This window comes from Hemibagrus wyckioides, linkage group LG09 (assembly GCF_019097595.1).
Source record: "Hemibagrus wyckioides isolate EC202008001 linkage group LG09, SWU_Hwy_1.0, whole genome shotgun sequence".
Classification (NCBI taxonomy): domain Eukaryota; kingdom Metazoa; phylum Chordata; class Actinopteri; order Siluriformes; family Bagridae; genus Hemibagrus; species Hemibagrus wyckioides.
This window is the reverse complement of record NC_080718.1, coordinates 12440583-12455736: the sequence shown is the minus strand read 5'-3', so window position 1 is coordinate 12455736 and position 15154 is coordinate 12440583.

Here is a 15154-nt window from a genome sequence, read left to right as displayed (position 1 = left end):
ACATGCAAGTACATCCATGCAATTCTCTGTATCTTTCTGAAAACAACAGCAGGTTAAATCCACTCTGTACACTACATCTTCTTGTGTACCGTTGCCATAGTATTAAGAATTTGTACCAAAGTACATGTGCAACCTGCAGTACAATTGAATCACTTGTTATATTAAGAGGAAGGACAAGTGATAATGAAAAGATCCACCCACTATTTTCTGTCCCCATAAAAAAAGGCTTGTAAACTGACACAGAACTCGTAAACACATTAGTGTTAAAAACCTTCGTAAAAAATATACCATACCATCGTAATTGTAATTTTTAAAAAAAAAGATGGAAAGGATAACTAGCACTGCTTTGATCCCAGCATCTCTTAGGGTTCAAGGAAGGCATGTATCAAGGCTGTTCTTTGTTCAGGCATGGAGATGATGGAACAATCTTTACCCCAGGGGTAGTGGTGGTGTAAAAAGTTAAGGGTCTGGGTTACTGAGTTAAATGAAGTTCTTCAAGCCTCAGCACTGCCACACTGCCCTTGACTAAGGCCCTTAACCCTTTCTGCTCAAGGGGTGACTTATTATGCCTGACCCTGTGCTCTGACCCCAACTTCCTAAGCTGGGGTATGTGAAGGAAAGAAGTTAAATACAGGCTTCTTCTTGTTAGATGTCTTCAAGAAGTCTTCAAACTACAACTAAAGACCTACCTCTTCAGAAAGTACTGAAATTAGCACTTCTACAAATCTTATGTAGAGTATTTTTTCATGCTATATAGTTTTTTTAATAGATTGGAAATGATACGAATAATTTCAATTGTTTATTAGTCACCAAGTTAAATGCACATTCTGCCAATTCTGCCTATTGGTTTACAATAATATCAGCAACACAAAATTAATACATGTGATGAAATCTCCCCAAACAAACTGAGTAGAAATTGTTACCTCTCTTAGTTTTATTCAGTAGATTCTATAGGATTGTTTTTACAGTGTATTTATTGATAAAGACCTCAAAGCACTTCTGTAAATTGCTCTGGATAAGGGCATTTGCCAAATGTCATAAATGTAAATGAGCTCTCTTTATGAGCTCTGAAGCATCAATCAGATACATCAGTTATAGATATTACATATTTAAATGGGTGATTGTTCTGAGCGTGCTTTTCTGAGCTTCTCTGCATGTGTATAATGGACATTTAATGATCTATTTAACTACTTATTACTCTACAAACTGCCCTCAAAGATAAACTGCAAGGTGTAATGAATTAATAAATGAGATTTTTTTCCTGCTGTACATGTAAGTTTTGAGTGCTTTTTGAGTGACCGGTAATAAAACGTGTTAGAAATGATGTGGGAAGTGAAAAATAAACTGAAAAATGTTACAGTGTACCAGTTCTCTCTTTTGAACACTGACAGTATAACTGTGCCATTACTGTATATGCACTATCCCAATTTCACAATAACTACCATATACATTAACATAATACAATACCATTTGCAATATCATACCATGTGCAGTATCCTATTTTATCTTATGATGTAATCAATAAAGAAAAGCAACACATTTTTTTTTCAAAATGTACAGTATATTATGCTGGGTTGGTGGCATGGAGGTTTATTGGTTAACATGTTTGCCGCTGTGAGTTTTCCCTCTGCTTTAGGGGTTTCCTCCAGGTACTCCATTTTCCTCCCCCAGTCCAGCACTATTTGTAGTCTGATTTTTATTTTTTATTTTTTTGTCATGCCCGGGAATCTAACCCTGGCTGCGGCAATGAGAGCGTGGGATCCTGCCACTGGACCACCAGGAGACCGATTTGTTGTCTGATTGACATCTCAAAATTGTCTGTAGTGTGTAAATGGTTGTGTGATTGTGCCCCATGAAGAGTTAACACTCTGTCCAGGTTGTCCACAACCTTGTTCCCCGGTCCCCTGGGATAGACCCCATGACCCTATGTAGTGGAAGTGGTACAGGAAATGTATGGATATTCTGCTTGCCATATTGGTGCATCATCTTTATTACTGATTCCCCAGATTAATTCACCCTTTTGCTAATACCACCCTCAACCCCTTCACTACACATAGCTTGGCTTTTAATTTAGTACATGATATATTCTGAATAAATTGATGATTTGTTAGTTATATATGCATATATCTATACAATGGTTAAAGTTCTTTGTAAAGCTTTCTTGCCCTTGTGGACTCACTCTTTTTTATTGGAACTATAAATGCCTTTTCTCCAGAAAAAAAAGAAGAGAAATAGGGAAACATGACTCAAGTTCTTTGCCAAATCCAATTCTTTACATGTATGTCCAAATCTGTTCAGTTTTCCCAATCTCATATCTTCTGTGAAGACCATTCCCTAGCTGCAATCCTACCAGAGATGTACTTGAGCATAACTTCTTTCTTTGAGTATACTTTTTTGGCATCCATGTACTGCTTTGGCACTCAATCTCTCTACTAAACATGACCAAGCCAGCACTGGAGTACCCAGGTGGACAGCTGACTGATCAAGCTTGTTAAAAGTCGTGCTTATTGGGATCACAGGACACAAGGCTTTTATGTCCCAGTGTGGTGCTGTGGTTGACCTGAATTGGAGACGATCAAACCTCTGCTGAAATCAGCTAACCTCTGATGGGCAGTCTTACTCATAAACTTGGCAAGCCTTTTACCTAGAAGAAAAAAGAAACCTCTTTGAACTGCTGAGTTCCATGAAGAATTGAGTAGCAGGACAGAAATCAAAGGATTTCTGATAGGAAAAGTGAGAGAGGACATCATTCCTGAATTAAAGATGAAGAGGAAATATGTCAGGTTGTAAATGAGAGCTGAGAATGGAATCAATACTACAATATGTACTAAGGATGTAATTCAATGCCACTATCTGATCCCCTTTAGTGCTCCAAATATACCTACCTGTGTGTATATTCTGATTTATACCCAAAGTGTAAATCCTTACACTATACAGTACCACCAGAAAACACTGAAAAGTGAAAACAATAAATGCTTTAAATGCATCGTGAATCATGGTCTGTTTTTGTCCTGCTTCATATGCGAGGGACTCATACTTTCATTAAACCTCCTACATACACAACTTGCAAGTTTTGTAGCATTCTTTGAGATTCTCTAGTCTCAACCAGACACCTTGTGAATCTTTTGGGTGAGCTTTCTAAATATAAACACTGAAAAAAATGCACTTTTTCCAATTTTTCCACACTTTAGCTTCATATTCCAGTTTTTAGCTGACAGGAGTGGAACCCATATGTGCTCTTCTGTTGTTGTGCCTCTTCTGGCCCCAGGTTTTACATATTCTGCGTTCTGAGGTGCTTTTCTGTTCACCACATTTGCAAAGAGTGGTCATATGAGTTCCTGTCAGCTTGATTCAGACAGACCAATTTCCTCCGAGCTTTCTTGTAAACAAGGCATTTCGATCTCCAGAACTGTCTGGATTATTTTTGGTCATCCTGTATGAAACACAAAACTCCCAGGAGATCACCAATTTCTGAAATTATTAAAATCATACTTCATCAACAATCATGCCATAGTCAAAGTAAGTCAGATGACATGAACTGCAGTTCTTGACCTGTATTTGCATTATTTATGCATTGTGCTGCTGCCACCTGATTGACTGATTGAATATATGCATGAATGAGCATGATACAGGTGTTCCTATTAAAGTGGCCGGTGTGTGTAGTGTATATATAATAGTGCGCCTCCTATTCATATCTGTATTTGTATCTGTTTAGAGCACCTATTCAGCTTCTTTGTACACTGGTCAATAATACATTTCGTATTTTCTGGAGGGGATTATCAGAATAATGGAGTCATTTTCTCACTCCCCTAACAGTAAATAGTAAACATGGGATATAATAGAGAGAATGCTAGTTCTTTGACAGCACTGCTATACATGGACAGAACAATGGGAATGTGTGTCTTGCATATATAACGTTTTATCTTTGATATATCTTTTCTTATCACAGCTAAAAGGAGACAGACCACGGTGGCAGTCTTTGTGAAAAAAAAAGGAGGGAGGAGGTATTGTAATGCAGTCCTGACAAAGCGTGGTGGTGATGGTGACAGCTGATGACTATTATGTCCAGGTGGCCGGGGTTGTGTTGGGGCTCTCAGAGAGCCTCCCAGCTGCCGGGATTCTTCGCATGTCAATTAGGTGAAAAGGGAACGTGTATTTGCAGCTTTTGCAAAGACAACCAGTGATCTGTTATAGTCCATTCTACATATAAGTCTTTATTAAAAAAATAATCTGTATTTCTTGCATTTTGGATAGAGTCTAAAGACTAGAATTACTCGAGTGCTTGTCTATGCATGTGGGTTAAAAAACACCCACCAGATCGTTCATTATTGTAACAGACATGGCTTTCCTCTAATCATGGCTATACTCAAAATGAAGAGCCAATAAAGATTTTTATTCGGTAATGAAAATACATTAAGGGTTAATAAACGAAACTTCACAATATGGTCGTATGAAGCTGTAAGGCAAGGAACATTCATATTCCTGTTGACAGCCCATGGTAACTGTGCATTTTAATCACATACCAGTTTCTAGCCAAAGCTTTGGGTATTTGGAATCTTTCCACCTTGAGTATGTGGTAAAGGTCGAAGCGTGCCAAGATGCTGGCCGTTGCCATGTTATGTTGGCGGCTCTAATGGCATGCGTTGAGGTTATAGGTCGTAAGTGTGATTCCATTTTAATGCCCTGTAGTGTACGGCATAGGCAGTAGGTGTCTGGGTGAGAGCAGCTCTTTGCATTGCACCATGACAGTGCCACATGTATCAGGCTCAGGAAGGTGAATCAGTAATTGTGGCGAGTGGCATGTTCCTGGCTAAATGTTGACACCAGTGTTGGAGGAGGGTGCGAGTGTCACTAGTTGCCATAACATGTAACCTTGTCAGAGGACTACGCCATACAGGTTTATTTTAGGCACTATATGGAACTATTCTAAAAAAATAAAATAAAATAAAGAACAAAGATTTGTCTGTTAAGTACCTTCTCCTATACCGGTTTATAACTCCTTAAGAATGTTTTCTAAGATTGTGTGGCATGTGGAGGAAAAAGAAAAATGTCCAAAAGTCATAGAGGAACATAGTTAGCTGCTAATCTTACTTGTAAAAAGTCCCACGCTAATCCCACGCACAGAGCTTTAAATTCCATATGGCGGAGTTGGACCTGTCTTCCTCTTGGCCTGAGCTTTTTTGAGAGGAACCACATTGCTCCTCAGATTCTCTGCCTACTTTGCTGCACACAGATGGTTATTATGGAGCTGCACATAAATTGATTATGTTGGAAATTAACTGTTGCTGTCAAAGGCAGCCGCCAATCCTGTCCCAGTGTGTCCCTCTGCCCGTTGATGCATAGGATCCAGCTGATGAGCCAGATGTTGCACCAAGCTCTCCATTTTAAGGTCAGCACAGATGTGGTACGCCCTCGCTTTGCTTCTACTTTTACTTTGTTCGTGAGGCTTGTTATGCGTGTGCGTTTCTCATAGACAATGAGATTATAGAGTTTTCTTTGGCCAAGAATGCTTCAAAGGAGGAGGTTGGAGAAATCAGAAATGTACTTGTTATGCTGTACAGCATTTTTGATTGGACACCACTGTTTTAGATTCGTGCCATCTGTGCAGTCAATTCAATTCAATTCCATTTTTTTTCCCCTGGAGTTTATTTCCGACAAAATAAACTGGAATCGAGCTGTCACTGGTTAATCAGGCTATAACAAGAAACATCTTTCCACTCTGCATTCCTCTTATATTTACAAAGCCAGTTTAATATATAATATACAAATGTGAAAGCTATTTTTTTTTTTTACCAGATTAATGTATTAATGTCAATATCCTCTCTAAGCAACTTGAAAGTGCGCTTTACAATGATGTTCTCTCAGTTTTAGTTCCATTCCTGACTCTTTCAGGTCAAAAAGGACTGTTCCTGCCATTCTTCTCAGAAATCTTATCAAATCCTTGAATCTGTCGGAATTGCCATTGTTGGCATTTCTGTTTTTTGATTTGTACCAAATGATACCAAGAACAGACAGTGGGATACTGTGAAGCTGTGTGTCATGCTATGTCACAGAGTAGCTGAGCACATTTGGACTTGGAGGAAAGCCCTCACTGCCCCTCTGTCTCATAAATGAGCTCACAGTCTTCCGTGATTGGCTAGTGTAGCTCTGATCGACAGGTGAAAGAGTAAATCCAGCCCTCTCACACGTGTCATTGTTGCTCTCTTGTACTCCTGACTGTTGGTGGTTGCGGCATAGTATGGATTAAAACTCACAATTTTTTCCGCTGTGCCACACAGAAACCTTAATGTGGGCATTTCTGAGGACATAAAAAATATATTTTCCTGAGATGTCATGCATAAAGTACTATACCGAGTTTCCCCTCAGGGTTGTAGGGGAAAACAAATGAGGCTAAATCACCATCTCCTATCCTTTCAGTGTATATTATTGTCACTGATATTGTAACATTCTAGCAACCTATGTGTGGAGTATTAACATAGAATTCAGTGTTAACTGATTTGTAAACTTAGTAACTTGGTGTCACAGACTTGCCTTAATCCTTAATGTATCACAGAAATAGAGAGAGAGAGAGAGAGAGAGCGAGAGAGAGAGAGAGAGAGAGGGAGAGGCTCTCAAATGTCAAACAAGGAGCAGGTGTATAGATAACACTTTACATTAACAGTACATGAATAATCTTGCATTAATACCCGAATTAACACTTAATTATGAACTAATGATGACTTAAGGCATCATGAACTAATGAGAGCTAAAATTAACTATGATGAAACTCTTATGAATTCATACATGAAAGCTATTCATATGTGCATGTTATGCATTTCACTTGATTTATTAATTAATATGTAGGATTAAACTAAATCAAACATGCTCTATAAGAAAGAATATGAATTAAACATCCATCATTTCAAACTGTTTATATAATTTGCCATATGCAGCTGTGTACACAAACATCACTGGAAGGCGCTGGATTACTTTCACAATTTACACTGATCCTCCTTATAGAACATAGAAAGACGCACTAATAATAAACACTGATAATTTCAACTCAAGCCATTCTCTTCAAATTCTTAATTTCTCTTCAAATTCCACTGTAGCACTAGAACATGTGTCGGGTGGCTCTGGCCTGTTCTTTTACCCACAGCGGAGCATTAAATACCAATAAATCATTATTAAAGCTCATCCATTTCTATTTTGTGCTCTTGCTCACGTTTTGGGACACTGCCCCGATTTTGAGAATTTTTGAGACCCCTACACAATACATTAACTAACACACATGTACTAACATGTACTTAAGGCCATTATTCACACATTCATAAGATTCAAGTCGTACATACTTTAACTCATCATTAGTTTATATTAAAGTCAGTATTAATTCAGGTATTAGTGCAGGATTATTCATGTACTGTGACTGTGAAGTGTTTTTGTATGCCTGTGGTGTTAGCTGATGCCATTGGGCCTCCATTTATGCTTATTTTTTGACTAACAAGCACTTGCAAGGTGTATGCAGAAATAAAATGGGTGTATAAGTTAGTAAAGTGCATGTTTTGACATTTTAGTGAAAGTGACAAAGTTTTCTATTAAAGGCATTAACCTTCCAGACATTATACTATGCGGCATGCAAGTCTGAGGTAAATTTCGAACTGTCCAGCCCCATTTTCATCACACACACACACACACGACTCCTTATCCAGTGTTTCTGTCCACCGCATCAGAATTATCACAGAGAAGCAGCCATATTGAGAGCCTATCTCTTCTGTAACAGCCTGCCTTTATCTGTAAAGTGGGGAGTGCAGGCTGCAGCGAGTGTCTGGCCAAGGATGCTGTCCATGGCCATGAATATGGATGCTGTGTCAGGTGTAAAAGAGTGGGCTCCTGTGATGCGGTGCTGTCTGTGACACATCCTCTGCTCAACTCCCAGCTCCAATCACACCCCAGATGTACCGGAGCTGCTGCTACTGTCACTCAATCTGTGGCCTGCAGTCTCAGCTGACAGCCGGAGCCTGCGGCCACAATGAGAGAAGAGACAGCAGAGACAGAGACGGAGATGGAGGAACCAACAGAATGGTATGATTATATAGGGGTAGGAGGTTTTTTTTAAGGTTGTACGTGAAGAAACGTTCTCATAAATTAATTACAATATTTGAGAGATGGTATTGAGAATGTTGACAAGGATAAAACAAAATATGATAACGGGTTTATCGGTTGAATTATTTTTCTTGGTCATTCTACATTTTCTAATGTCAAGTCAATTTAACAACCTTTAGTGGCATGACGGTATACATGTGCTTTATTGAGAAAGTTTTCCTCATGCCATGTACAATGATCCTCTTTCCATCAGGAATTTATTCAGTAAAAGTTCACTAACTTAGGGATATATTTCTGCACAGACTCAAGTGTCATGTTCTAGTTAATATCAGCATGCTGCTATTTTATTGATACTGATATTTCCACTGTCATGAATTCAAGGTGTAACACAATGCATACATCTGTATCCCATCTTGGTCTAATAATGTGCGTGCATTGTTAACTGTAAGTTTCTATTTTGCTGACCACAAGAGAAGCCTTCAAGGTTCAGTGGCTTTGTAGAGGTTCACTATATATTACCCCACTTCAGAATAAATATACAACAGACTTTATTATTTTATCTGTAACAAATAATAAACCACTTCACACAAAAAGCTTTTAGAAATCCATTTTAGTCATTCATGACCTCCCATTTCAACCAGATGTGAGACACATGATAAAAAAAAAAAACATGCCACTATGCCATCCGAATCCATTACAAAGATGTTCTCTATACTCTAAAATAACAGATCAATATCAGTGCTCTTAGGATGTTAATAGCATCATCAGTTCGCACTTCAGACAAGGTCAGATCATTTTCAAAATCACTGTAAGAGCCAATATACAGTATTTGCATACTCCTATATAAATAAAACAAAAAGTGTGAACCTTTTTTGCTGTTGGAGCTGGTGTGAAGCAGATAATCTAGATAAAGCTGACAGACTTTAATTCTCCTGTAATAGCGAATTGTTGAAAGAGAGGCATGAGATTTGTAGAGAAACGCAACTTTTAAGAATATAATTATCATGCGATCATATATTTGTTAGTACATATGTACATGTTGTGGCCCATGAGCATTCAGTCCTCTTAATAAAAACACAAAGGAAGAATTGAGAGTTTATCATGCTTTGGGGATAAACTAGCCCATGTACTGCAGATCTAGACTACATGTTGTACCATGAATCTATTATTTTATAGTGGGAAACCATGCAGAGAGGTGAAATAAATTCAGTCCACATGACAGTAGTATGCTGCTGGTGAATTCTGTCTGTATTCATCATTGATCATCTGTGCAGGTTGTCACAAATGTACCAAATACCCCAAAATTTCCAATGTCTAGTTATTTTCATGGTCACTAAAATAGATCAAAGTTATTCTAATTTATATGCGTTTTTTTATATATATTACTGCCAGTGTGATATACAGTGAAGTAATGCCTAATGAAAAACATTAGAGCAAGAAATGTCACATAGCTATTATGTCCGTACAGCATCAAGCCTTATTTTGCAAAGATACTGCTGTAAAATGGAGGATGAAGAAAACAAATGAGCATTCACTATGTTCATTTGCAATTGGTGGAAAAGGAGACAGGTAAATTAGAGAAAAAGACCAAAAGATGGATGTAGGTCCATTAGTCAGGTCTCTGTAGTCTTTTATTATGTAGTACAGATTGAGCTAGATAGAACTAAAAGCACTAACTTTTTGAGCTGTTTTCTGTTAGATAGAAAACAACATTTTGTTTTGGCAGAGAAAGTTAAAAAATTGACTTTTGACAGAAGGTTTTGTTGTAAGTGGCAATGTGCAGTATTCTGTGCTGGCAGAGACAACCATATAACATATGGAGGACTGAATCTGCCAGATAAAAAAAAACAAATAAATAACTAAAATAAAATATAACTAAATGACAAACAAACAGCAAATACATTAGTAAATGATTTAGAGGGAAAAAAACAACACAAAACACAAATATTTTGTTCATGTATTGATTCCTGTATTTCTTTGTTTCTGCATTTTTTAAAAAAATTATTTTATCTATTAATTCCAGTATACATTTATTCTACAGTAATTTATACATTTATATACTTTTGGATAGAATAAATTTTTGTTCCTGTGATAATGAGGAGTTGAGACAAGACCTAAGGCCAGACAGATGTTTGGTATGTATTTGAATTACTTGTTCTGTATGGCCAAAGCCTATGTTATTGCAGATGACCAAATTGGGATTAAAAATGGGTTAGTAGACCACAGTTTTAAAGGTATACACCACAGCATCTGGCAGATGCCAAATGTGGACTTGCTCAAGGACCTAACAGCAGCAGCTTTGTGGTGTTGGGCTTGGAACTCACAACCTTCCTATTACTAGGCAATATATATATATATATATATATATATATATATATATATATATATATATATATATATATATATATATATATATATATATATATATTATGGAGAGAGAGAGAGAGAGAGAGAGAGAGAGAGAGAGAGATTCTTTCTTACAAGTTCTTCAGGGAGCCTAGAGCCTATCCAGGGGACTCTGGACACAAGGCAAAAGCCAACCCATCCCAGGGCCCAATCACACTAATCTTTAGGAAAATGATCTACCACTTACTCTGTGATAGGATACTTCCATTTAATTACCATAGAGGTTTTGGTGGGTTATAAAGTTACTTAACCCAACAGGTTACTAATGCAGGTTAGATAAGATGGGTCTAATTTGCTTACCAGAGGTTTTGAGTACTGTAATAACCTCTTCAATAAAGCATATTCCTTATCTTGATAAAAATCAGAGGGAAAAGGATGTTCTAACACTATTGCTTTTTCAAGCAATAACAAGCCTCACATCAGCACTCTGCTGTCTTTTGGGACAGCGTAATAGCATCTAGACAGTGTTAAATATAAAAAAGGAATTTAAAGTTAACTCCTAACTCCTTTCATTTCAAATGAAATGAACATTGAAAAAGACTTTAAAAAACATGAGTAAGGCTTTATTTTTTGTGATAAATGCAGCTCCTGGGCTATGAGATGTCTGAAAATCCAGCGATAGGCTAAAAGAATGAATGATTGTAGTTCATTTTTTATGTTGTTACAACTCAAGAAATTCATACGTTTCATTAAAAATTGACTATGTTGTGTCCCAAGCATTCTATGTCGTGGTCACATTTGCTGTGTTTTGGTCTGCAGTTATTCCTGGTGCCCCCACACCACTGATCTGGCTGCAGATTCACTTGATTCTACTGAACCCGGTCCATTTGTGTTCATCTTACCCAATCACAAATGTGCACAGAGAACACAACATGACTCAACATTTTACTATTATTATTATTATTATTATTATTATTATTATTATTAGTATTAGTATTATTATTTTGGTGCTATAATAAGCAGTAAGTCATCTCACATCGTCTGTGTCCCAAACCATTTCCCTGGTTTTCATGGTACATGTGTGTTTTGTTAACTAATGATGTCGTCATTGTCTAAAACACGCATGCAGGTTATTTTAGTTCTTGAATAAGTGCAGACCCGAGCCTGCACTCATTTGCCACTGATATGAGTTGTGATCATGTTTACGGAAATAACATCATAGTTCCACCAAACTCCTTCTAGACTCCTCCTACAAGTTGTCTCGGGTTTGAAACCACAGTATGCTTTTCAGTTCACATGACTTCTTTTATATTACCACCTTTTTACAGTGTGCTCTATTTTGAAATGTCAGTGTGAATGTCTCTATGAATCTTTGGTTTCTGGACTGCAGAGAGGGTTGGCTGATCTTTTAGATGGGTGGGAGCTAATCAATGTTATTATAAACAGCTTAATAGCTTAAACGATATCAAATGAATTCCATAATCAGAATAATGTGGGGACAAAGTACAAATACACACACACACACACTTACACCCCTACAGGCAGATATGCAGGTTCTTTCATGTTTTCAAATTTGTTTCAGTGTTTTAAGTCTGTAATGCCCAACTAGGTTCATGCTGTGTTTTCTGGTAAATGAAAATTTGGATTTTTCTTTCAAACAAACACAAAAAACCCCACTAAACTTACAGTTATGTTCTCTGTCCTTTTCTGTAATTTGCAATTAATTGTATAATTGGTGTGAATCTTCTTTTATGTTCATTACACCAACAACTGCATTTTTTTGACATTGGTAGCACTGTGCTCAATGCCACAAAAGTCGAAAATAATCCACTTGAAGACATTTGTTGAGAGAAAATAATCTGACATGGGTGCCAAAAAAGAAAACTTGTTGATGTCTTATCATTTGGAAAGACAGAAACCTTAGCCCTGTTAATCTATTTATACCAGCCACCCCTGCTGGTCTGTCTTTCCAGTGTGCTTAATCAGATTTCCACACTTTTAGAAAAGAGTTTTTCAAAAAAGTTCTTCAGCTCTACATCATAAAGGTCTACTTGGAACACTTTATTTTCAAGGATTTTTCTGGTTGTCCTCTACACAATGTCTTCTAACTATACATACATTATATATACACTCTATGGACCATCACACCTATATATGTTATGCTGAACTTCCTTAAAAGAATAGGCATGAACATGGATTAGATGCTCTTTTTCTCTTCTGTTAAGGATTTCCAATGAGGTTTATAGCGTGGCTTTGGGTATCCATGCTCAATCAGCCTCAAGATCATAATTGTGGTTGGGCACTGATGTTAAGTGTGAAGAATTGAAGGGGGCAATCTACCTTCCAGGTCATCGTAAGTTGTGTGAGTTCAGGGATCTGTGCAGAACGACAGTTTTCCCAGACAAACTTTGGCAAACCATGTCTTTATAGTCCTCATTTTAAACACAAGGTCAACAAACAACAGGCTTGGACTTACAGTTATAGTACATACAATGAAGGGAAATGATAATTCTACAGAATGTGAAGAAACACTAGACAAATCTGTACTTGAATTTTGTGGAACAGTTTGTGAAGTTCAGCAGGGTGTGATGGTCAGGTGTCTACAGATGTTTGGTCATATTGTGTAGGTTATCATACATACTACATAAACCCTAGAATTGTTTATTTTTCCATCATATATCCATTTCCTTGGTAGCTTGCTTACAGTGAGGGTGTGTCTATATTTCATTATCCCTGTAGACATTATGCAAACTTTTATTTTATAATCTTTTTTCTTACCAAATACTCAGCTGGTGTATCTGACCCTACATTCACACTAACAGGCAACAAGTCACTTGTCTATTTCTCATGGGTAGATCACTACTGTCACTGGTACCTGTGTTTTTAGTTCCAATAATAAACAATATAAGTAATGATGAGCCTAAATCTCATGATAATGATTCATGCACACCACTTTTGCTTAAATATTGTAAGTTTGATTTACATATTCTTTGCTAAGATTTGTTATAATGTGTTACATTATCAAATAAGCCGGCTACCTGTACTGGGTTTGGCACTGCTACCTCCTTCCAAGCTTAATTTTTCTTTTAATGTCTCTGTATGCATAAAGGAATCAAATGAAACTATGTTTTCCTTCTTTCATGTTCATGGGAACTGATTGCATTTAGTGGCTAGAGTTGTGGACAAAAAGCTGAAAGTTTGATGATTTACTGCATCATTCCTCATGGAATCTTGCTGGCACTTTGATGCTTGCTAGTGTGGAATTACATTATTCCAGAAACTAATGTCAGTTCAAGTCACCTGATGAGAATAAATAAATAAACGGCCCTGTCCCCTATCCATGTGAGTTTGTCATGAAGCCTTGTATGACAATCAGAGGTGATTAATGTATAAATGTATAAACACAGTACTTACCAGGTTGTTCCTGATTCCTGTTATGGATATGGATGATACCAAGGTAGTGTAAAAGAGTTTGGAACTGCAGATTTAAAAGTATATAGACTATCAAAGAAGGAAAGAAAGATTATTGTTTGATGTCAGTGTAAGAACACTGGCTTTCATTTCAGTTCATAGTGGAACTAAACACTTCATCATTAATCACTTGAGCATTAACAGTAGTAGTAGTAGTAGTAGATAAATATGACTGCTGGGTTCAAAGCAATCCACTTACTAGAAACATCCAGCCAAACAATGTCCTGTGATTAGAAATGCACTAATAATGAAGGGATACAGAATAATTAATTAAAAATTGTGTATGGAAAATTTTTTGCTATTGTCTTTACATATACAACATGGACTAAGCTCAAACCAGATTGCACTCATACCCATTGTATACATACATATCGTACATATCGTACTCAAACACATCACACACTATTATATCACTATCTTGTCAGTGCCGTGCCAGTGTAACTGTTGTGTTAGGAATGTATACATACATTATATGCAGTCTCACAGGTAAGGCACTTTATATAGTGTAGGATTGGAGAATATTGTATAAAACACACAGTGCGCTATCATAACAAGAGGTTTAATGCAATAAAGAAAAGACAGCATTTAGTTTGGCTCTACAATTTCAAAAGCCATTCTTTAAACAGTTTATAGAAGTTACACTCTCAAGTAATCTTTTAGCTTCTTTCAGGCAGTTTTGCAAGGGACTGTCGAGGATATAGGCAGTTTTGTGTGCGTAAGGATAAATCTACATTCAAATTCTATGCTAATGGGATATGGTAGGAAATAGTATAAGCAGACAATGCTTTGCATACCCGATTGGGACTATTCAGCCCAATTACATTATTTGAGAAATTAAATGTGTTTGTAAGGAGAGCAACGAAAAAGTGCTTATCTCGTTTCACAAAACGTTGCTGTAGAATATCTCCGAATATCCAGAAAAACAGAAAAAGGGGTGAGACAATGTCGAGATTTTGGAGCAATGTGCACTCATTGTTTCCTGAGTTAGATTGGAAATGAGTGCAAGGGTGGGTAGAGGAACAGGGGAGGGAGGACTTTTTTGTGTGATTCATACCCCTAGTGCAAGAAGCAGAAACCTAAATCCTACTCTATCAGGACTGAACACCTTTGCAGAAAGATGCTATGAAGTGAAAAAAAACCCAGCAAAATGATTTTTTTCCCCGCACTTAGTTGGAGTGAGGGAGACAGAGAGAGACAGAAAAGGAGGGAAGGATATTTTCCCTTTACTGCACCACCAACCCTTCTTTGTTCTGAG